The following is a 25,488-nucleotide window of genomic DNA, read 5'->3' as shown; positions in this document are numbered from 1 at the left end:
CTCCCCACTGCTGTGGAAGGACTTGTCTCAACCTTGAAGTCCCTTAAGCCCCCCAGGAGTGAGCTCTTCCATCCCACTCTCAGCCCATCACCAACCTGCCTCTATACCTCTGCAGCTGGGGACCCCTGGAAGGGCAGAGAATGAGAAAGCTGAGCATTCCAGGAAAAAGAAGGGTAGGGAGGAAAACATGTCCCTTCTTCCCCTCTGGCTTCCCTGACTGGCCTAGTCATGACATTGACATCAGACCCATTAACAGAGAAAAACAAATTTCCCACATGCAGAAAAAATGGAATCCAGGAAAAGATGGAACTGAAAGAAGTGACCAGGAGTTCCTGTTGCGGCTCAGTGGTAACAAACCCGACTAGTATCCACGAGGACATGGGTTCCATTTCTGGCCTTGCTCAGTGGGTTAAGGATCTGGCATTGCCGTGAGGTGTGGTGTAGGTCGCAGAGGAGACTGGGATCCGCGTTGCCGTGGCTGTGGTGTAGGCCAGTAGCTGCAGCTCCAATTCCACCCCGAGCCTAGGAACTTCCATATGCTGTAGGTGTGCCCCTAAAAAAATAAAACAAAAAACAAGAAACAAAAAACAAAAAAACCAACTGACCAGCGCAGGCAGCTGTTATACCTTTTGGGCAAAGAAACAATAAATTTGTGAAGAACTGACAAGACAAAGGGGCCTGGACTCAGGGTAGTAAATTTATGAAGTAGCAAGGGCTGTTTGCACAGCCTTCTCAGCCTTGTATTCCCCATCTCTGCGCTAAGGACATCTCTCTCCCTCCTGGTTTGGCAGGGCACCATTCACATAAAGATTCCTTTTTTTTTCTTTTTTTGGCTTTTTGCTATTTCTTTGGACCGCTCCCGCGGCATATGGAGGTTCCCAGGCTAGGGGTCGAATTGGAGCTGTAGCCACTGGCCTACGCCAGAGCCACAGCAACGCAGGATCCGAGCTGTGTCTGTAACCTACACCACAGCTCACGGCAACACCGGATCCTTAACCCACTGAGCAAGGGCAGGGACCGAACCCGCAACCTCATGGTTCCTAGTCGGATTCATTAACCATGGCGCCACGACGGGAACTCCTCTTTTTTTTTTTTTCTTTTTTTTCCCCTGCTTTCCAGGGGACAAAGGAGGAGAGTGTCCTTCTGGCACTGGCTGTTTCTTAAGTAACTTTAATTCAACATAATCAACATGCCCAAATGGTGTATTTTGGAGAGGTTAGCTTTCTTCCTCCTCTTCAGTCACAAACAAACGAGAGAAGCTGAGAGCTGGAGTTTCTAAGTTTTATTCCAAATCATGGCAGGAATAAGTGGTTTGAACTGAAGAAAAGCCAAGTTCACCTGGTCCTGGTGGCTTATTTTCTCCATTCATCAGACGCTGGCGACAGCGACCTCAGTCACGGAGGAGGCAGGAAGCTTCATTAGCTCGTGGTTTTTAAAGGCTCAGATACAAAAGCCAGTGTAATAGGAGTGCAAAGCCTCATTATTAGGTAATAACTCTCATCGGGCTGATTCAAATTGCTCATCTCTTCCTATCTAACCTTTTTCCAATTACATTGCTCCATTTTTTTCTTCTGTATATTTTTTAAAGTCATTTTGATGTGCCATAATTACTATTTCAATAAAAACCTCCCAGAGATGATGAGTTTAGACTCAGTGAAGAAAGCAGGGAAAAACCATGCCTCCTCATTCCAAAAAAAAAAAAAAAAAAAAAAATTAAAATCTCATCCCTTGTTTTACAAGCACTGAAACTGGTGCCTTATTTGGAGGGTGTTCATTCAAGGAGAGAATCTTTTTTATGTGGAAATGATCATTGTACACGTGCCAGATAGTTAATTACATTAGGTGGTTCTGCCCACGATTGCAAATCAGCTTCATGCAGCAGGGGTTTGTGGTCAAGATACCAGCACAAGATAACCCAGTAAAACAACTGTGAAAAGAAAATGGTGCAAAGCATAAATGTTGAAAATTGCTGTTTGTTTTTATATATATGTATTTTCAGGAGGGCGGCAACATGCTCTTTGCTGTTATCACAAGCATTAAAGTTTAATAGACCATCCGTGAGTTATTTACTGCTCAGAAACACCTGCTCAGCGAGATAAAGTAGCAGCTATCTTTCTCGTTTTAAAATTGACATTCAGCCCGTTATATTTCTGGTCTCTCTCATCACTTAGATGGTTGTTGACTTTTCTGAAATGTCAAAGGAGGTTTTCAACTTAATTTTATTCCTCATGCTAGTTTCTTCCTTGGGCTTTCCAGAGGCCCTGCTTGTCTGTGGCCTCCTAGTCAGTCCCAAGAAAGGATTGCTACAAGGAACTCACTCGTTGGAGAAAAGCAAGTGCCTTTGTAACCATCTTTTGCACACATTGTAAAGAAAATGCATCTGCCGTATCTCATCCATAATTACTCCTGCTTTGTCTTTCTACTGTGTTCACGAGAATGCAGGACACGGTGGGCAAGTGTCGTCTATACGTGTCCAGAGAATCACACAGAATCTAGAGAATCTAGTCATTCTACAGAATAACTGTATTCTGGGTCCTGTTCTTGGGCTGTCTCAGGCCCTGTGTGGTTTCTCAGGACCTCTCTTTCCTTTGCTGCATGTTTTCTCCCTTCTCCATCAGCTGGCACATGCTCTTCCTACCTGGCAATCCAAATTCTAGGAAATCAAGTCTGATTAGCTTAGCACCTCCAATTCTAGGCCAAGTTCTTTAGCTCAGACCACCTCACACAACAACAACCAGATGATAGTGAGACCCCTGGTAGGGGTCCCATCACAGTCACCTTGGGTGGGCACCACAGATTGGGCTTCCAGGAGTTGTCAGGTGTTTCGTGCACATGAACTGATCGGTGCTGTACAGCATGCTAGGGTCTAAGGCAGCAGGTGCAAACCCAAGTGAGGAGCTCCAGGAAGGCAAGGGTCAAGGGGGAACTGAGCTAGGACTTCTCAATGATAGGGCTTAGTTCAAGTCCTGGCTCGACCCTCCGATCTCCACGTAACTTTGAGCAAGTGATTTCACTTCTCTGAGCCTAATACCCTCCTATGGGAAATGGGGCTTATAACTTTACCTGCATCATCAAGTGGTTACAAAGAGTCAGTGAGACCACACCTACAAAATGCTGAGACCAACACCTGCTCATGGCATGTGCTCAGAGTCTGATGAGTGTTCAGCTGTTTCTTTTATGTTTGTCTATGAGGATGTGTCTGTGTCCACCTCAGGTGCACAGAACTGGGATTAATGATAACCCCTGGCCCATGACAGAGTCCATCATTCATCTATGCATCATTCTCTTTTGTTTAATGTGCTGACTTCTAATGTAATGAACATCTAGTAATCCATCCACCTAAAAACCCCTCTGAACTCACCTCCTTCTCTCTCCCAAAGAGACAACCACCATCCTAAATGATGTGTGGATCATTTCCCAGCTTTTCTGTCTTTTTGTAAAAATATATATGCCTAACAGGGTATTGTTTAGTTTTTAAACCTTATAAAAAGGGCATTATATGACATGTTTGGAACTTGCTTTTTGTCCTTTAAAGTGATGTTAGGGAGATTTTTTTTTCCTGTTGTCCTATAGCTGTTATGCCTTCATTTTCACTTCTGTGCAGCATTCTGTTGTGAGACAATAACAATAAATGTGTCAGCTATTATGTTCAGCTATCAGTCAATACTAGCCACCTCTCCTTGTTCTATCCACCATCCTCTGCTAACTCCTAATTTCACCCTTCTATTCAATGGGCATCAAAGTCAGTCTAGGCTGGGGACCAGTGCGGATGCAGCACCTGTTTTCAACCTCCCTCTCTCAGGACCCCGCATCCCTAGGTGTTACCCTTGCTCTTTGGTCAGTAGATGGCCTACGGAAACAACACAGACAAGTGACGGGGAGGAATGGTGAATTGATTGTTGCCTTTTAATTTCTTCAGTGAGAATGAGAAGAGGTTTTATTGACAAGGCTGTTATGCAAATGTGAATCTATCACCCTGTGTTATCGGCATCCTTATTATCTGGCACTATTGTCATCCTGCCCTGGCTCAGCTCCCTCTGCCCACCCCATTCGTAGCCTCTCACGGAAGGGTCTAGTAGAAAATCTGCAGACCACAGTACTTGGAGGAGTCACAGGGATGTAAGAAACAGCTGGAAGATGCCTCCTACGTGTTGTCTGAATACAGAAACAGCAAATAAAGCAAAGGTTCTGGGTCCCAGCTGAATTTCCTTTCTAGTGACTACGAGAGGCCAGCAGAAACCTCCTAAAGTGACCCTTATTAGCTTGGCTGAGCTCCTTCCCAGGCAATTACTGTAGCAAAGCTCAGACACTGAATTCTGATTGATTCTGGAAGATTAAGCAGGAAAACTAAGGCACAAATACTGTAGCCAGAAAAGTAACCTGGCTTTAAATTCAGGTACTAATTCAGAAGAAACAGGCAGGCTGCCAGCAATTCATGCCAGGTTTACCTAAGTTACATTACATTTTTTAATGCTTGTTTTGACCATTATTTCCCCTCAGAAATATATATCCATGTTCTTGATTAAAGACGAGGTACATAAGGTTTAGCTTCATATTTCTTCCTCTCTCCAAATTGATCACATTTTTTTTCTCCTGCGTTCTCTGTGTGCAAGAGGCAGGGCAGGAGGAAGGGACCAGGGGAGTCATATAACTGATCGTGGGTTAAAGAATTCCTCTGTAAACACAGCCCATTACTAGCATAGAGACCACATTTTGGAAACTTTCTTTCATTAATTCCACAAATCACTTCACTGTTTGTGTGTCTGAGTGTTCATCAGCTTTGGCCTTGACCTCAAGAGGCTCCCATGTGGGGACAGGTGGGTATCTCCAGCGACGAGGGCTGTGATGAAATTTGAACAGGTGGCTGCACTGGCCAGGGAGGGAGAAGTCGACTGCTACGGATGGTGGGAACCCAAACTACCCACACCCACACAGCTCTTATGACATGACGGTTCTGCCGTTTTCACTAACAGGACTTTACTCTTCTAGGAAACCTTTTCCTGGGAAAATAAACTTTGCAAATGACTGAACATCCTTGAAAATCCAGTTAAAATTGATCAACTTTTCAATAGATAACATCGAATTGACTGTTTATCATCCAAGTCACTTCCGATCCTGTCCTCAAAATCCTTGCCTCCCTGGGTCCACCATTCGTGGACTCTTTCATCTTGATCTTTATCCCATCCCAAGCAAGCTTCTGCGTTTAAAGATGCACCGTAGACAAGACTTTAAAACCTCATGAGTATCCTGGCTTTGCTCTACCCTCCAAGACCCTAAGAGAACTCTGTCAACACAGTCCTTTCTCACCACACCAAGCTACACACTCGGCTCCGATGTATCAACAGGCTATTTGGAGCCAGGTCTAACAATGAGGAGAAAGAATGAAAAGAGAAGTTCCTGTCATGGCGCAGTGGTTAAGGAATCCGACTGGGAACCATGAGGTTGTGGGTTCAATCCCTGGTCTTGCTCAGTGGGTTAAGGATCCGGTGTTGCTGTGAGCTGTGGTGTAGGTTGCAGCTCGGATCCTGCATTGCTGTGGCTCTGGTGTAGGCCGGTGGCTACAGCTCTGATTAGACCCCTAACCTGGGAACCTCCATATGCCACGGGAGCAGCTCAAGAAAAAGGCAAAAAGACAAAAAAAAAAAAAAAAAAAAAAAGGAAGGAAAAGAGAGATGACAAGTAGGTCTTGAAAACCAGAGACTTGAAAGAAGGAGACTCTACCTGCTACAGAAGACAGAGCATTCCAAGACGCGAGAAGAGCCAAGCAAAGGAGAGAAGGCTTACAATGGTGCCATCCCAGGTCGTGCTGGGGTTTCAATGTCATTGTAGCCGGGGACACTTTAACCTTCTCCCTGTACAGAAGGAAGCATCTTGGTAAGCTCCTCTCATGAATGAAGAGTCTGGGCCTGCAGAGGTATCAGGTCCCATTTAGAGATAATGAGTGAGGGAGTTCCCACTGTGGCGCAGTGGAAACGAATCTGACTAGTATCCATGAGGGTGAGGGTTCAATCCCCGGCCTTGCTCAGTGGATAAGTGATCCGGCGTTGCCATGAGCTGTAGTGTAGGTTGCAGATGCGGATCGGACCTTGCCTGCATTGCTGTGGCTGTGGTGTAGGCTGGCAGCTGTAGTTCCAATTTGACCCCTAGCCTGGGAACTTCCATATGCTGCAGGTATGGCCCTAAAAAGCAAAAAAGTAAAAATAGAAATGATGAGTGACTTCTGTTCACCCAGAGCAAAGTGCTGCACTCCCAGCTGTGGTCCTTGCACCTCCTGGGCTCTGTCCCCACCATCCTGCTGTCCAGCTTCCTCTACTTCCCACTTCACTCTTGTCCTGGAGGTCATGCAGATCTCATGTGGGCCAAATCCAAAGCCACTGTGCAGGGACCCCCTCCAGGCAGGCACCCCGCCTTCACCATCACCATCATCATCAAGTCCGCAAATGCGCGGAAAGCAGGTCGGCAGAACACACTGGCATACTACACGTTTATCTCCTAGACCCGATGATTTCTTCTTTTTCCCATGATGCACGCCTTCCTAGAGGTTTCAGTAAAGCCACACACAGCCTCTTCAAGGGACTGTTTCCTTCCCAGAAGCCTCAGAGCCCTCAGCATGGAGTACAGAGGCTGAGGCTTTATAGATTGGGCCCAGGAGCCTGAGAGCCTGAGCAATGGTTAACACGGCTCTCAAACCCTGCTGGCCTGGGCTGTTCCTTCCTAAGAAAGAAGCACTTCTGAGGGCTGGTCAAGGCTGCATGCTTGATCCCTGGAGAGAAGCTAGGACATGGATGCACATACTTCCCAGAAGCCACTTTTCCCCTGTAACAGTTTCCCTTCAGTTTCCAGCAACAATCTGCACCTCCCCAGGATGACAGCACCTGAGCTACACAGGGGGAAAGATCTGACCTCCTTTAGCCCAGAGGAGTCCAGGGTTGGTGGGATGTGTGGGTAGGGCCAGGAATCTATAGGCAGATAGACCTGGGTCCAGTCTTGGCTCTGATCTTGTGAACTCAGAGGGGTTCCTTAAACGCTCTTACATTTACTGCCTGGTGAAAGAGAAGAACAGAGCCTCAGAGCAACAAGGCTGAGAGGCTGTGAGTGGAAGAAAAGCACCGAGCACATCACAGGTGCCCAGCAAATTTTTATTTTCTCCTCTAACCCCCAGCTATTAGCCATCAGGCCTGATTCCAGTTCACCCTACAGTTAAAAAGGGCTTTGACCTTTTAAAGCAAAAATTCATGATTTAATCCCTCCAGCGGCTGTCTGTGACAGCAGACTATAGGATTCTTTCCACCACTGCCCCTTTTGCACTCACAGGAATAACTAAATACTATCTTTGCAAGTGTAAAAGTTGTCTTCTAATCTCTCTGGAGGTGGAAATGGCTGCAAATGTGGGAAGTGGTGGTTAAGTAGTGCCTTCAAGCATACAAAGTGTAAAACCTCCAGCGTAAGCCAACCTGTCACTCTCCAAGTTGCCTATGAAGTTGTCATGGCCTGGAGCATGTAAGCCGAGCCCCTTGGCAGGAATCCCAAAGGCTTTAGCATTCACGACTGCCCAGCGTTTCCCAGGCTTCTTGCATGAGCTACAAAGATGTCCCTTAACTTGCTGTCGAATGAAAAATATATTACTCCCCTGTCTTTCGGCTGTCATCCGGTCCCATGCTCAGCTAATTTAGTCTGGGAACCACACTTCTCCAGGACATGCCATACTTAAACAGGGCTCGCATGCTCCCACATTTCTTGGCCACCTGCAGAAAATAGGTCTCATTTCAAAGCCAGGTGTTCAAAGAGAAGAGGAAGCTGGGTCTGGGAGAATAGATGGAGCCCTTTGCCTGGAAAGCTTTCTTGTTAATTTTAGTTTCAGACTCTGTCCCCAGGTCTTTGGTGCCAACTAGAGAGAGCTCTTTCCATCCTGAGAAAGTGAATACAGAATTTCCCAATAAGCCTTAAACCCCTGCCCAAGCCTCAGATCTCAAGGCTTTCCTAAGGTTGGTTACCAAAGCTAAAAAAAGTAATGGCAAGGATACAAAACTGCAATGATCAAAGGATGTTGGGGCTGGGGGGTGGGGTGTACCCAGGAGGCTTCACGCAGACCAACATCGCCCTCTGCTGGGGACAGTCCTGCCATAGCACCAGAGGGCTGTACAGCAAGTCCAGCGTACTTGCCACCACATTCTGTGTTCACATAATACCCTCACCTCACAAGCCTTCTCCCTCTCCCTTTCTCGGACCCAGCCAGAATTCTTGTGCTTTTTAGTTATTTTCCTTTGAAAGTACCCCAAATTCCAAAATAGCCTCCCCCTTTTTTAACATATAATGCATTTGGAAAGCTTTGGAAACATCCACATATTTTTGGAATTGACTTGGCCTTGGTTTTGAAAACAACATCCCTTGGAACTTCCTTGGATTGATGGAAGGTGTGAGGAGTAAGGGAAAACTTTCCCCCAAATGTGATTAATAGGTGACTAAAGCTCTGGTTGATCAGGCTTACTGCTGCAGGTCTATCAGTTCCATTTTTGCCTGGGAAACTCCACCTTAATATGTTCCAAAGCTTTCCAAACCTGTGTCCTCATGGATACCAGTCAAATTCGTTTCTGCTGAGCCATGACAGGAACTCCATTTGTGTTTCATTTTTTTTTTCCTTTTTTTAAATCATGATTTTTATTTTTTCCATTATAGCTGGTTTACAGTGTTCTGTCAATTTTCTACTATACAGCAAAGTAACCCAGTCACACATTTTTAAAGAGCTGCCACACTCTCACAAAGGATGCAGCATTTTACATTCCCACCAGTAAAGCACAGGATTCTAATTGACCTACATCTTTGCTAATGCTTATTCTTTTCCTTTGCATTTTTTTTACAGTTTGTTCTACTAGAGTTACCCACTTATTCAGGCATCATACATTGTTATAAGTCATGAGGAGTGACCAGGTGTGGGGAAGTCACTTACAGAAGTCCTGCTGTCTCTTTACCCCCATATCTCACCCCAGGTGGCCCTTCTTTCCTAGGAGAAGAGCAGCCTCTCCTTTCTCATTACCTGCCAAATGGGCAGATCATTTACAGTGACAGAATAATGCAGGAAGAGAGAGCTATTCCCACCAAAATTACATTCCTGGGTACCAGCCTTCTTCACCACAAGGGGAATGTCTTCTTTGGAGGTGTTGTGCTTGGAGAATGAGGGGAGATTCATGGGGGCAGACAGCATTGTGTTCTTACTTGGGAAATAGGCATCTAGAAATTGACTTAAGAAGAAATGCCGAAGAATGCACTCAAGTCAACTTGGAGGAAAAATCAAAACAACACAAAAGTCAGTGACTCACACAGATACAACCAGTCTACATGCCACCACATGTCCCCCCTACTGTCACCTGGATTAACAGCATGAGGTTTCTCTTCACAAATAACTTCCTGACTACTTATGGTCACTCAACAGTAGCTTTATCATAAAGACCACCTTTGGCATTCATTTTAACCTTACTGCCCCTTTAAAAAATGCTTAGGACCAAAGAAAAGAAGAACAACAACCAAAAAATACCAAAATATGAGGCAAGGTCAAAACCACACTCAGAAGAAAATGTATAACATTAAATGTTTTTATCATTAAAGAAAACTAAACCCAAAAGGAACTCAGTAGTCCTTTTCAAATTAAGAAAATACAACAAACACTACTTCAGAAGAGAAGGCAGAGATTTAATAAAGAAAAAGGCAGAAATTTATAAAATAAAAATTAAACATTTATTTTGGCACTGCGATGTACAACACACGCAAAAACTTGAAAATACTGGCTAATACCTATAAAATGTACATGTTTGGCTGAGCTGTCATAAAATAAAGATTTGAAAGACTTGAAAAACATAATAAACAAACTTGATGTGATGAATATACAGAGAACAATGTTAGAATAGTCCTGATATGTCCTTTTTTGAGGCGGGGACTCCACTGGAGGAACCCTTCTGACCCCTCCCCAGTCTTATTAGCACACTTCTCTCTAAGGGATTCATCTGCCTCTTCAGAGTAGAAGGGAAAAGTGACATAGATGCTAGTCCCTTCCTCTTCCTCTTAGAATCAAGCTTCAACAGGGACCACACACTCTGCTTCGCTCTTTCACACCATCACTTGACCACAAAAGCCACCTCCAATTCTCCGAGATGACCACCTGGGCCCAGCACTCCCTGCAACCAGGTGGCAAATTCTGCCTAAATCTGAGGGTTAGTGTGAAAATGCTTACTTTCCTGTGGATATGAGCCATATTCTCTAACAGCAGCGTGGTCGGTAATAAAAATGATGGCTTGGACTCCATCTGTCACCTTTCTGTTTTACTTTTTGATTGTTCCCAGAACTCTTGTGGAGAAGATAGGTATATATGCTGGCTGCCCTCTAAAATCCATCAATAACTTAAAAAGGCACAGGGTATTCAAGTTCACATGTGATATGTGAAAATTTATAACATATAGGCAATGAAGCAAGTCTCAAAAAACTGGAAGGAACTGGTGACCTACAAAATATATTCTTCTTTGACTAAAAAGTTACTTAACAGAAATCAGTAACTATAAGAAAAAAATTTTAAACTAATTTCTGAAATGACAAAATAAAGCATTTATAAATAATTGAAAGGTCAGAGGAGATTTAATGGAAAATAACAAAATGCTTAAGACAAAGAGAAAAAAAAAAACCTGCATATCAAAACTTGCGTGATACAGCTAAAGCGGTACTTGGAATCAATTTCTGATCTTAAATCTTTATGTTGGAAAAGAACAAAGGTTAAAAAGATGAAATAAGCATACATAAGTTTTCAAAAGAACATCAGAATACATACGAAGCATGTCGAAATAAGAGCATAGTAATTTAAAAGCAGCTGTTAATGAAATAAGAAACAAAAGAAAATAAAGAATTGCTATAGTCATTATGAAAACCAGTATGATTTTCTTAAAAATTAAAAAAAAAAAAAGACTGGACTACCGTATGATCCAGCAATGCCATTTCTGGGGGTATATCTGAAAGAATCAAAATCATTATCTCAGAGATCTCTGCACACACAGGTTCACTACAGAATTACTCACAAGGAAACAGGTTAAGTGTTTGTCAATGGGTGAATGTATAAAAAGATGTGAAATAGACAGACAGATAGATAGATAGATAGATAGATAGATAGATAGATAGATAATCTGTACATATGTGTGTATATGAATGTTATCTAGCCATGACAAAGAAGGAAATCCTGCTGTTTGTGACAATATGGATGGCCTGAAGACCTTATGCTAAGTGAGCTAAGTCAGGCAGAGAGCAACAAACACTGTATGGTATCATTTACATGTAGAATATATTAAAAAAAAAAAGAACTTGTGAAAACAGAGTAAAATGGTGGTTACCACTGGCTAAAGGGTGGGTTAATTGGGGAGATGGTAAGGGTATAAACTTATAATTAGCAGATAAATAAGTTCTGAAGACCTAATAAACAATATAGTGATTATAACAACACTGTACCATAAATTTCAAAGTTAAGACTTTAAATCTTAACAGTTCTCCACACAAAAAAGAAATGATAAAGATATTAGTATGGTAGTATGTAATTACTACACTATGGTAGTAATTACATTGCAATATGTAAAGGTATTAAACCAACACATTGTGTACCTTAAACTCACACAGTGTTATGTGTCAATTACACCTCAATTTTTTAAAAATTTAATATAATGACGATCAGCAAAGCCAAAAGACCAATACAATTCACAAATGTTTTAAATGTATTTTTAGGGCCACACCCACAGCATATGGAGGTTCCCAGGCTAGGGGTCAAATCAGAGCTATAGCCACTGGCCTACACCACAGTCACAACAATGTGGGCTCCCAGCCGCACCTGTGACCTACACCACAGCTCACGGCAACACTGGATCCTTAACCAAGTAAGTGAGGCCATGGATCGAACCTGCCTCCTCGTGGATGCTAGTCAGATTTGTTTCCATTGAGCCATGATGGGAACTCCCACAAATTTATAACAAGATAAAAAGAGAAAGAGAGAACACCATGACCACCACTACCACCAGTAACAACATAATAAAATGTATAAAATATTAAGCATCTCTAGTTAAGATAACTGGAGATGTAGCAATATTAAAATAATTATATAGGTGAGTATTAGGAAAAACTTCATGCCACTAAATTACAAGGCATAAAGACAAGACGTCAATTCTAAGAAAAAATGTAGATTACTTTCATTCATTGAAGAAAGATATGAACTTATTTACAAAACAGAAACAGATTCACAGACTTTGAAAACAAACTTAACGGTTACCAAAGGGGACAGGGGGAGGGAGAGGGATGGATTTGGGGGTCTGGGACCGGCATGTGCACACTGTGGTATATGGAATGGATAGTTAGTGAGAACCTGCTGTATAGCACAGGGAACTCCACCCTATATTCTGTGAAAAGAACTTGACAAGAAATGGATACATGTATGTGTACAACTGAATTACTCTGTGGCACAGCAGAAATTATCACAACATTGTAAATCAACTATACTTCAAAAAATGGGGGAAAAAAGATGCGTTGTACATATACAATGGAATACTACTCAGCCATAAAAAGATGAAATTTTGTCATTTGCAACAGCATGGATAGACTTTGAGGGCACTGTGCTAAGTGAAATAAGTCAGACAGAGAAAGACACATATTGTATATCACTTATATGTGGAATCTACGAAAACAACAAACTAGTAAATACAACCACAAAGACACCTACTCACAGATATAGAGAATAAACCAGTGGTTACCAGTGTGGGGGGGCAATACAGGGGTGGGAAATATTTTGTAATGACTGTAAATGGAAAGTAACCTTTAAAAATTGTATAAAAATAAACATTTTAAATGTAAAAGACTAAATTTCAATTCTAAAAATTCAAATTCATAAAAATGGCCCTATAACCATTTTCAATTGAACTTGTAGCTAATCCTTCCATAATAAAAATACCAAGTCCAGAATATATTTACAGGCAGATTCTACCTAAAATTGAAGAAAAAGTAAAGCAAATTAGTTGTAGGCAAATTATATTTTCAGATAATCTTAAAAGAAGAAAAGCACACCAATTTATTTTAGGCAATTGGCATATCCCTTATTCTAAAATTTCACAAGGTTGGTACAAGAAGGAAAAATTATAGACAAATTTAAATTATGAATATAAAATCCAAAGGCAATGTACAAATCCAATGTTAAAATCCAAAGGCAAATGTTAGCAAATCAAATCAATAAAACAATAAAAACATACTTGAAGAAATAATGGTCAAAATATCCTATATGTTATGTTTTAAAAGCATTAACTTACAAATCCAAGATGACTAGAAGTTTGAGAAAGATAAATGCAAAGAAAACCCAAACTGGGCACATTATTGTATTTATACATCACTATATAAATATGGAGAAGGCATAAAAGGCAAATATGAATGCAAAATGCATACCATGTTGCTATTCTCAGGGCATCAGAGGAGGAAAGGGCATTTAAAATGTCTCTACAGTGGGAGACTCCATAGCGGTACAGTGGGTTAAGAATCCAACTACAGTGGCTTGAGTCATTGCGGAGGTACAGGTTCACTCTCTGGCTGGGTACAGTGGGTTAAAGGATTTGGCATTGCCTCAGGTGCAGCCTAGATTCAATACCTGGCCCAGGAACTTCTATATGCCATGGATGTGCCATAAAAAAAATGTATCCATAATAAATACGTTAATGTAATTCCATTTATTTAAATGCACGTAAGGATGGTCACCAAAGTATTAATGGTGGATATCTCAGCATAACCTTTATTTCTTAATATTTTATGAACTAATGGAATTTGTTATAATGATCATGTATTATTAATCTATTAATATTTTTGTTAAAAATTTTTTACACATTAAAAAAAAAAAGCTTAAGTAAGAGGCTTGCATTTTCACCAACTCCAATGATGACCCCGTATAATGGTTTTCTTTATTCATTGAATGTGGCACACCCAGGCATTTTGGTCTAAAATTCATGTGTAAAACATAAAGAAATCCAAGAGTAGAGATCACATACAGTTTAAGATTCTGATCAGTGTCACAATGAAATAAAGAAGACCAAAGGAGTAGATTTAAAGAGGAGAATTAGAAGTTCATTTTGGAGCATATCGTGTTTGAACTGTTTGATATGTCTGCAAATTGAAATATTGAGAGCAGATAGCTTAGAGTGTGTGAAGTTAAAATGGCAATCCCAGTTGGATATTTAACTATGAAACCAATAATATATAGGTATTAATTAAAGACTGGATGGGGGTCATAAGAGAATAAAGCACATAGAATAAAGAAGTGCAAGCACATACCCCTGTGGGATGAAGAAAGGAACTAGCAAAGGAGATTAAGATTAGTCAGTAGGATAGGAAAACAGTCAAGTATTATGGTGACTTAGTAGGCAAAGAAATGTCTTTAATAAAGAAAAAGTGATCAGCTATGTCAAACGTTTCTGATAGGTCAGCTAACATTGAACATTAGATTTAGCAGCATGGAGTTCTTCAGTGACCTTAAGATCAGCTTTGAAGGAGTGATAAAGTCAGATGCCTTGGCTAAAATGGAATTAAGAGAGGCTTGTAGGAGAGAAAATGAGGAAAACAAAGATAACTCTCAAAACCTTTGGGTATAAAGGACAAAAATGTTTGAACGAAAGGAGATTGAAAATTGAGAATCTAGGACAGTGGTTCTCAATGCAGAGCAATTTTGCCCCCACCCCCCCATGGAACATTTGGCAATATCTGGAAAATTTTTGGTAGTTACAACTGAGGCTGAGTGGTAAGAAGCAGGTATACATAAGAATCTTGCGCCCTCTCTCCATCCTCCTACCAATGGAGGAGGCATGGAGCTTATGAGAAGAGCAGTATTATTCCAAGAGTGTATCACTGCCTCTTGATTTGTCCAGAGAACAGAACTGGAATCAGTAAGTGAGTTTACAAGAGGCTGATTTTAGAATTAGTCAAGGAAGATCTTTCAATCAACTAGTTCTTTTCAAAAAGAAAATGGGCAGTTTGGGGTTGTGAGGTCCCCATCAATGAATGGGAGCATTCAAACAAAAATGGTTGACCTATTTTAAAAAATGTCTGCACTTGATAGGATCTGGGCTAGATGAATTCCCAGAATTGCTTCCCAAATGTATAAGCCAGATTTTTTCAAACCTAAGACAAAGATGCCATCCAGATTTGGTACTCTTGATCTATCTACCATTCTGCTTCATCCTCTCATGGTTCCTGTAAGATTACATCATACAACCTTCTGAGTATCATCTCCTTGGCTCATCACTGCCAAGTTGCTAGTCTCTTACTATGTTATTAAAGTCCCAAACAGCCCCACATTTCTTTATAAGAGTTCCACTATTGCCTTTCAGCATGTTTTCATTTCCAAAGCAAGTCACAGAGATAACTATTATATTTTTAATATACCTAGTATCTTACAATTACTTTTAAATAAATATGCCTTCTCCAAATTAAATATCAACCCCTTGGTGGTGTAAGAAATTTGTTTAATCAGCGTCTAAGTAATTCAAAAATCATAGAAGTACCTTCATTTCCTAAGTTATGGGGTTGTACTACTAAAGAAACAGAGATATTAAATGTCCTCATCAATTCTAAGTGGACTCTGTATCTGTATATGCCAGAAGTGCTTATTATGAGTATTTTAGCCCTCTCTATTCATTCTCTTCATCAGCTCAGAGATTACATACACAAAAAAAAGATGGACATATTTCAACATTCTCATTTCCCATAACTAGTAAGGAGACTGAATAAGTAATCAAAAATATCCCAACAAAGAAAAGACCAGAACTGCTTGGCTTCACTAGTGATTTCTACCAAACATTTAAAGAAGAATTAATGTCAATTCTTCTCAAACTCTTCCAAAAAACAGAACAGGAAGAAACACTGCCAAATGCATTTAATGAGGCCAGCTTTACCCTGATACCAAAGCCAAACAAGGACACTATAATAAGAGGGAATTACCAGCCAAATCTCTGATGAACATAGATGTATCTTCAACAAAATATTAGCAAACCAAATTAAACAGTATGTTAAAAGGATCATACAGCATGATCAAATGGGATTTATTCCTGGAATTCAGGATAGTTCAATATACACAAATTAACAAATGTAACATGTCATATTAATAGAATAAAATAAAATTATGATCATCTCAGTAGATGCAGAAAAAGCATTTAACAAAAATCAGCATCCTTTTACAAGAAAAACTCTCAATAAGTTGGTAGAGAAGGAACATATCTCAACATAATACAGGCTATATAGGACAAGCCCACAGCTTGCATCATACTCAGTGAAAAACTGAGTATCTTTAATATACAATAAAAGCACTCCCTCTAAGATTGGGGAGAAGAGTAAGAATGTCCACTTTCACCACTTTTATTCAACAAAATACTAGAAGTCCTAGCCAGAGCAATTGGGCAAGAAAAAGAAATAAAATCATCCAGATCAGAAAGGAAAAAGTAATATGGTTTCTGTTTGCAGATGACATGATATTATATATAGAAAATCCTAAAGACTCCGTAAAAAAATGTTAGAACTAATACAAATTCAGTAAAGTTGCAGAATACAAAATCAATGTACAAAAATAAGTTGCCTTTTTATACACTAACAACTAATGATCGGAAAGGGAAATTAAGAAAACAATCCCATGTACCACAGCATCAAAATCAATAAAGCATTTAGGAATAAATTAAACCAAGAATGTGAAAGATCTGTACACTGAAAACTAAGACATTGATGAAAAAATTTTATTTTATTTTTTTATTTTTTATTTATTTATTTTTGTCTTTTTGCCTTTTCTAGGGCCACTTCCCGCGGCATATGGAGGTTCCCAGACTAATCAGAGCTGTAGCCACTGGCCTACACCGGAGCCACAGCAGCGCGGGATCCGAGCCACGTCTGCAACCTACACCACAGCTCAGGGCAACGCCAGATCCTTCACCCACTGAGCAAGGACAGGGATCGAACCCACAACCTCATGGTTCCTAGTCGGATTCGTTAACCACTACGCCACGATGGAAACTCCGAAAAAATTTTAAAAGACATAAACAGAAAGACATTCTCTGCTCATGGATCAGAAGAATTAATTTGTTAAAATGTCTATATTACCTAGATCCATATACAGACTCAATGCAATCCATATGAAAATCCCAGTGACATTTTTCACAGAAATAGAAAAAATATAACCTTTGTATGGAACCACAAAAGACCCCAAACAGACAAAGTAATCTTGAGAAAGAGGAATAAAAGTTGGAGGTATCACACTTTCTGATTCTAAACAATAACAAAGCTTCAGTAATCAAAACAATATGGTATTGGCATTAAAACAGACCCAAAGATCACTGGGACAGACTAGAGAGCCCAGAAATAAACTCACGAATATATATGGTCAATTAACTTTCAACACAGGAGCCAAGGATATGTAATGGGAAAAAAGTAATCTCTTTAATAAATAATGTTGAGAAATTTCGATGTCCACATGCAAAGAAACTGGGCCTCTATTTGACACCACTCACAAAAGTAACTCCAAATGCATTAAACACTTGAATGAAAGACCCCAAACTAGAAAACTCCTAGAAGAAAACACAGGGAAAAATCTCCTTACATTGGTCTTGGCAATAAATTTTTGGAGTTGACACTAAAAGCAAAGGAGTAAAAGCAAGAATAAACAAGTAGGACTATACCAAATTAAAAAGATTCTCCACAGCACAGGAAACCACTGACAAAATGAAAAGGCCTATGGAATCAGAGGAAACATTTGCAAACCACATATCTGATCAGGGGTTAATTACTCAAGATATACAAGAGCCTCCTACAACACAATACTGAAAAAAACAAAAACAAAAACAAAAAAACAAAACAGGAGTTCACATTGTGGCTAAGTGAGTTAAGAACCCAACGGTCTCCATGAGGATGCAGGTTTGATCCCTGGCTTCACTCAGTAGATTAAGGATCCAGTGTTGCCACAAGCTGTAGCATAGGTCACAGATGCAGCTTGAAACTGGCATTGCTGTGCCTGTGGTGCAGGCTGGTAGCTGCAGCTCCAATTTTACCCCTAGCCCAGGAACTTCCATATGCTGAAAGTGCGGCCCTAGAAGAAAAAAAAAATCAAAAATGGGAAAACCACCTGAATAGACATTTTCCCAAAGAAGATATACAAATGGCCAAGAGGTACATGAAAAAGTTCTCATCGCTAATCTTCAGGGAAATGAAAAAAAAAATGAGATATCACCTTACATCTATTAGGATATCTATTAGCAAAAAGACAAGAGAATACAAATGCTGCTGATAGAGATGTAAACTGGTCCAGCCACTATGGAAAGCAGTATGGAGCTTCCACAAGTAATAAAAAAGAGATCTCATGATCCAGCAACCCCACTTCTGGATATATATCTAAAGGAAACAAAATCCCTATCCCAAAGACATATCTGTATTCCCATGTTCATTGTAGCATCAATCACAATAGCCAATATATGGAAACAACGTAAATGTCCATCAAGAGACAAATGGATGAAGAAAATGTGATGCAGAAACATACACACAGGAATATCCCTGAGCCTTTAAAAGGAAGGCAATCCTATCATTTGTAAAACATGGATAAACCTGGAGGGCATTTTTCTATGTGAAACAAGGCAAACAGAGAAAGACAAATACTTATCACTTACGCATGGAATCTGAAAAACAAATTTTCGAACTAATAGAGACAGTTAGAATGGTGGCTGTCAGGGGCTGGGGGTGAAGGAAGTAGGCAGAGGCTGGTAAAAGGGCACAAACTTTCAGTTATGAGGTGAATCAGGTCTGAGGATCTAATGTCTAACATGGTTATTATAGTTGATAACACTGTATTGTATAACTGAAATTTGCTGAAGAAGAAAACTTAAGGAGTTCTTGTTGTGGCTCAGTGGGTTAGGAATCCAACTAGGAACCATGAGGTTGTGAGTTCCATCCCTGGCCTCGCTCAGCAGGCTAAGGATCTGGCATTGCCGGGAGCTGTGGTGTAGGTTGCAGATGTGGCTCTGATCCCATGTTGCTGTGGCTGTGGTGTAGGCCGGCAGCTGCATCTCCGATTCGACCCCCAGCCTAGGAACTTCCATATGCCACAGGTGCAGCCCTATAATGAAAAAAAAAAAAAAAAAAAGAAATGTAACTCAAGAGTTCTCAACCCCCCTTAAAAAGTAAATATGTGAAGTGTTAACTTGATAGTGGGAATCCTTTCACAATGAATTTGCATATGAAATAATCACATCATACACTTTAAATATATTACAATTTTTGCCATTTTACATCAAAAATCTGGAGGAGGAAGTAATGATAATGCATTATAGATTTGATAAATAGAGGCACATGTGTGACAAAAATAGCACAAATGACTGGATAGAAAGTGAAAGTATTTAGGAATTTCAATCTATAAAGTGTTACAATATTATTTTAAGGTAGACTATGAAAAGGTAAAGATGTACATTACAAGCTACAGAGCAATCACTAATAAAAACACAGTTTTTTAACCTAATTAGTAAAAAGGAAGTAAATGGAATCCTAAAAAGATTTTAATTTCCTGCTATAACAGCGGAGTTGAGCAGTTTCAACAGAAACTCTAAGATCCAAAAGCCTAAAATATTTACCATCTGGCCCTTTACAGAAATGATTTGTTCACCTTTGGTTTATATACTCCAATTAAAGTCAAAGATTCTTGAGGTTCTCTTGTGGCACAGCAGGTTAAGGATTCAGTATTGTCACTGCAGCAATTTGGGTCACTGCTGTGATGTGGGTTCAATCCCTTATCCCGGAACTTCCGCATAGCATAGGTCTGGCCAAATAAATAAATAAAGTCAAAGATTCTCAAATTGGACTTCAGAAAAATGGCTAAATGTGATACCCATGAAACCCACCTTAAGTATAAAGACATGGATAAATTAAAAAGTGGAAGATGAAAGCAGTTATATCATATAAATATGAACTATAAGCCTGCTGAGCTGACTAAGATCGTATCAGATGAGGCAGACTTCATAACAAGTATTATCACCAGACATAACAAGGGAGGATAAAATGATTAATTCACAAAAAATAACAGCTTTAAATGTGTTTGCATCTAATAACAGATTCAAAATATGTGAGGCGAAAACACAGAATTGACATGAGAAATAGACAAATCCACAGTCATGATGAGAGATTTCAACACTCCTCAATTAGACGGAAAATGAGTCAGCAAAAAGGAGCCTTGAACAGCACCATCAACAAACTCGACATAACAGGTATTAATGAATCCCCCAACTTGAATCCATATTCAAGGGTTGGCAGAACATACAATTTTCGTTCCAGTCAGCACAATTATCAGTAGTAGATACTTGTAGCTCAAAAGAGTCCTTGGGGCTTAAGGACCCCAAGACTGAGATTTCCTTTTCCTTTCTGAAATTCTATATCGTTTCTGTTGTACAAAATGGGGCAACTGGAAGCCTTGTTGGTGGCCTATTGCATCCACCAACTCTCATATCTCTAAAAATGACTCCTTCCAGAGTTCCCATCATGGCTCAGCAGAAATGAATCTGATTACTATCCATGAGGACACAGGTTGGATCCCTGGCCTCGCTCAGTGGGTTAAGGATCTGGCATTGTCGTGGGCTGTGGTGTAGGTCACAGACACGGCTCAGATCTGGCACTGCTGTGGCTGTGGTGCAGGCCGGTGGCTACGGCTCCAATTAGACCCCTAGCCTGGGAAACTCCATGTGCTGCAGGTACAGCCCTAAAAAGACAAAAAAATAAAATAAAAACAATTGGGACAATCCCCCTTGAATTTTATGTGGGCTCACAGCACAAGCATGTGAAACATCAATGGTAATTATACATTTAGTAGTGGGACCAATAAAAGTGGGGCACAACAGCAGTCCAAACAGCCCCACCCCGGTGGGTGTAGCACCTTCTGTCATAAGCAGCAAACAAGACAGGCTCTCCCTCTCTCTTCCCATTTCCCCCGCCAGAGAGTAAGAAGTAGCTGTGCTATGATTGCGTACCTACTTGGCTGCCCACATGACCAGCTGCAGAAACTGCTCAGTTTGGGGAAAAGTAAGGCTTGCAGTTTGGCCCTTTCAGCAGGAATGATCAGAGATGATTTGTAGCCATGGTAAGCTACCAGTCCTAACCTATGGTATTGATAAAAGAACAGACTGGCAAACAGGTTAATGGAACAAAAGAGCAAACTCAGAGAAAGACGATGTATAGGTGAAAATTTAATAAATGTAGAAATGTAGCTATATAGCACCATGAATCAAAGGCAAAAGAACAGATTGTTTTGTATATGAGAGAAAATAAAATTGTATTCCTAAATAACATCACATATGAAAATATAATCCAGATAGATTAATGAAAGATAAAATAGAAAATCAATAGAAGAAAATGTCAGAAAATGTATCTGTGATTTAGACGTAGGAAAAAATTCTTTTTAAAATACTCGGAAAATAGTACTCCTCAGGCAAAAAAAAAAAAAAATGTGTTGGATATAATTACATCAAAATGAAGTATTTTTATTTAATGGAGAAATGACAGACTGTAAGAAAATATTTGGATTATTTAAAACTGACAATGTACAAATATACAAGAAATCCCTTTAAGTGCAGAAGAGACAGATAACCCAAGAGAAAAAAAATGTGCAAAATATGAACAGACAATTAAAATAGAACAAACCACAAGGGCTAAGAAGTTGATCAAGAGATGTTCACACTCAGTGGCACTCACAGACACAAAGAAAAACCATCATGAACTATCATGGTACCACTGTTAATGTGGTTTAAATGTAAAACCAGGCAATCCCAACTGTGAGTAGCAAGTGGGGATGTAAGGACCCACATACACTCCTGCGGGGAGAAGAATGATTGAGCATTCCCAACAGCTATTTAGTTAAATCTAGTGTACACACACTTTATGACCCAGTGTAACACTCCTAGGTATGTAGTCTAAGAAATTCTCCCAAAGACCCACAAGCAACATACATGAAAATGCCCATCAACTACCTTGCTTATTGTGACAGGGATTCAGAGTAATCTGAATGACCATCACTGCCTGGGAGACTGGATAGATCAGTTCTGGTGGATACACATGGAGTGTGATGAAACTTTAGGAGGAATGGCCTGGATGTTCACAGGGCACCATGCTTGGCATGTCAATGCTAAATAAAAGAAGTAAAAGGAGATCTATAATTTACCATGATTTCCGTAAATTAAAAAAAAAAAAACAAGCATACAAAAGAAAACCTATTTTGTAACACTATGTATATTCAAGTGATACACATGAAATAAATTCATATCTTTGCCAATGGTGAATAAAAAAAATGAAAGTTGATAATGGGGACAGAGAGGATGGAGGGAGGGAGGGAAAGAGAAAGGGAGGAAGAAAGGAAGGACAGAGGAAGGAAGGAAGGGAGGGAGGGAGAAAAGTCAAAGAAGAAAAATTCTTTTTCTTTTGAAATAGTTTGAGGGAAACAGGCTCAAAAGGAGGTAATAGCATAAGGGAAAGCGCACAAGCGGGAAAGCTTAGGTCTGTAAAAACAAAGGCAAATAACCCAACTTGGATGGAACAGGAGAGTGTTTCAAGAGGAATAGCAGAAGATACGCCTGGAAAGGTAAGTTGGTAAGCTGAATGTGGTCTATTTTTATTTGTTTTTATCTAAAAACTAAGATAAACACTTCACTAATATTTCATATATGGATTGACTCCGGAACTCAGGCTCATAATCAAAGGCATTTGGGATCCATAACAAAAGAAAAACTTTTTAAAGAGCCAAATTCTGTCACTTCTCCCAGAATCTATCCTAAATCTCTCCTGTCTCAGTGCAGCTAACATCTATGGGCACTTCCTATGGCTCTGTGATGTCATTTCCTTTTGTAGCTATTAGTTCCCTGCAGTGTTTGTGCTTTACTCAACCCCACTGTCTGATAACAGATGTGATTTCCAGCTGTGTCTATATACCAACCACAGCAGGTTCATTAATAACAATTATTAAGTACTTTATGATACAAATTGAGCCCGTAGCAATAGAGAAAACATCCAGTCGTGTGTTTTACGGCCTCTTGTCAGAGCGAACTATAAATTCCCATTATCTCAACATTATCAGCACTGGAAAATGGATCTAAGCATGAGTCATAAATAAAACTACCAAACAGCTCAATCATTCTGGAAAGAGCAGAGCATAAATTAACACTTGACAAGGTAAGGCTATATATGAACTTAAATAATAGCTCAAGTCTTCCTGTCAGCTAATTATGCACATTGTTACTTTTAAGACCATCCACTTGTAGTTGCATGGCTGGCATGTTCATTTAGGCACACAATTAGAGCTCAATAAATATGCAGTCCATACACTGCCCTCCCATAATCCTAGAGTTCCTACTAATGATGGATGAAGAACAGTGAAACTGAAGAGAGAGAAGTTGTAACTGAGAGAATGACTCTTGCGACTGCAGGGGGTTGAAAAAAATTACATTTTCTCTGAATACTACATTTCATAGGAGAAATCATTACATTTGGGAAGACTGATAGACGAGGAGCCACAAAAACTTTATGCATTATCGGTTCCTGGGTGGAAGTTCATATGGATTTTCAGCCCATTGTAAAAATATTTATTTAATTATCGCTCTGTGTTGGGTCCAAGAGATGGAGACAGAGGAGAAAGGTAAACTGAACACATGAATTCCATTTTGAAAAGACAAATAGCCAATTAACTCACTAGGAACCAAAGACATGCAAATTAAAACCGAGATAAATTTCTCATGTTTTAAGTTAATTCCCAGTATCAGGGAGGAAGCAGTGAAACAGGAAATCCAGTCATTTACTTAAAGGTCTCTAAAGGGGTTCCATCCTCGAAAGTCATATGGCAATATCTACCAACAGCTCTAAAGGTGTCCATGATATCTTTAAATTAAGGTATAGGTGACATACAACAGTACATTAGTTTCAGTAATACAACATGATGCTTCAACATTTGTATAAACTGCAAAATGATCACCATCTAGTTGACATCCAAAAACACAAAGAGTTTCGTGAGTCTCCTTTGCACGTTATCCTTGCACAAGAGCCATACTCATCTCTGTACTGTTCCGACTGTAGTGTATGTGCTGCCAAAGAGAGCACAAGCGTCCTGACCAGTAAACTTGGGAAGATTCTGGAGTTCCTGTCCTAGCTCAGCAGTTAACGAACCCTACTGGTGTCCATGAGGATTCGGATTCAATCCCTGGCCTTGTGCAGTGGGTTAAGGATCCGGTGTTGCTGTGAGCTGTGGTGTAGGTCACAGCCGTGGCTCGGAGCCTGAGGTGCTGTGGCTGTGGCATTGGCTGGTGGCTACAGCTCCAATTCAACTCTTTCCCTGGGAACCTCCATGTGCTGTGGGTGCAGCCACAAAAAGACCAAAAAAAAAAAAAAAAAGTGGGGGGAAGATTGTAATACTGGAAAATTTACCAGGTATTGATTTAGTGCCATTTATAGTGGCAAATAAAATAAAATAAGAAGACTCATTAGGGAAATGGGAGAATAGTTAAAGTCTAAAAGGAAATGGTTAAATAAGTCATGGTATTTCCATATCATAAACTACCTTGCTGCCATCAAAAATTACTTTGTAAAGATTATTTAATATGAAAGTGTTCACGGAGCACTTGAAATAGGTTGTAAAATGTTATGTATATGATAATTCCAATTATTAATCATATTCTGAAGTTTTTACACACATATATACATGGCATCCATGCCCAAGGCTAGAAGAAATACCCTAAAACTCTACAAGTTGTTTTCCATATGATGGTACAATGACTACTTTTATCATTTTAATAATTTTCTATATTTCTAAAAAAATTTTTTCAGCGAGAGAAGGTGTTTACTCCATTACTCTAGTGGATGAGAAGGTAAAACATGGGTCACATCAGTAGCCTAGGTGAGAGATCACGGATGCTTGGGTTGGATTGGTGCTAATGGACACAGAGAGCCGTGGGTGACCTGAGATTTATTTTGGAGGTAAAGTTGAATTAATGATGGATTCAGTTCAGGAAAGCACACAGAGGGAGTAATCAAGTATAACTTCCACAGTTGGTGAAATAGTGCTGGCAGAGTGCTGGTGGCATATTAGTAGTGCTTCGTGCATGAATCTGGCTAGTAAGGATTTTTATTCACATTTTTTCCCCAGGCCTTCTGTAACCTGTATCCAATGGACCTGCCCAACTTTGTCTTTCACAAAGGTCAACATAAAATTGGTCACACCCATTTTCTCACTGCTTTCCAAATCAGCCTTCTTTCAAGTTCCACTTCACATGTAGGCTCAAGGCAACAAAATTAGCTGAATGGCGATAAAGTTGGAAACTTAATAAATTCAGTCTTTACCTGGAATCACATAGAAGCAGGAATACGTCCACAGTCAAACATCTCTATGACTGCCCCCCAACAAGAACAATCTTTTCCTTACACCTCTCAAAGATGTCAAAGGGAGAA

At 40.0% G+C, this 25,488-nt stretch overlaps 1 long non-coding RNA gene across 3 annotated transcripts in view; it reads right to left on the bottom strand.

Moving 5' to 3' along the window:
• LOC110255462 overlaps nt 1–25,488 on the bottom strand; it is an 82,671-nt gene that overhangs the window by 11,317 nt on the left and 45,866 nt on the right. Inside the window, exons 3-4 of one of the 3 annotated variants that reach the window (XR_002335757.1) lie at nt 22,029–22,183; nt 19,137–19,831 (exon numbers count right to left, since the gene is read on the bottom strand). The exons of 1 other annotated variant lie outside the window; for it this stretch is intronic. This is a non-coding gene — a long non-coding RNA (uncharacterized LOC110255462). Of the gene's footprint in view, nt 1–19,136; nt 19,832–20,691; nt 22,184–25,488 lie in introns of those variants that run through there. One more of the 3 variants, XR_002335756.1, reaches the window with a different exon arrangement.

This window comes from Sus scrofa, chromosome 9 (assembly GCF_000003025.6).
Source record: "Sus scrofa isolate TJ Tabasco breed Duroc chromosome 9, Sscrofa11.1, whole genome shotgun sequence".
Classification (NCBI taxonomy): Eukaryota; Metazoa; Chordata; class Mammalia; order Artiodactyla; family Suidae; genus Sus; species Sus scrofa.
This window is presented reverse-complemented; position numbering and strand designations above follow the sequence as displayed.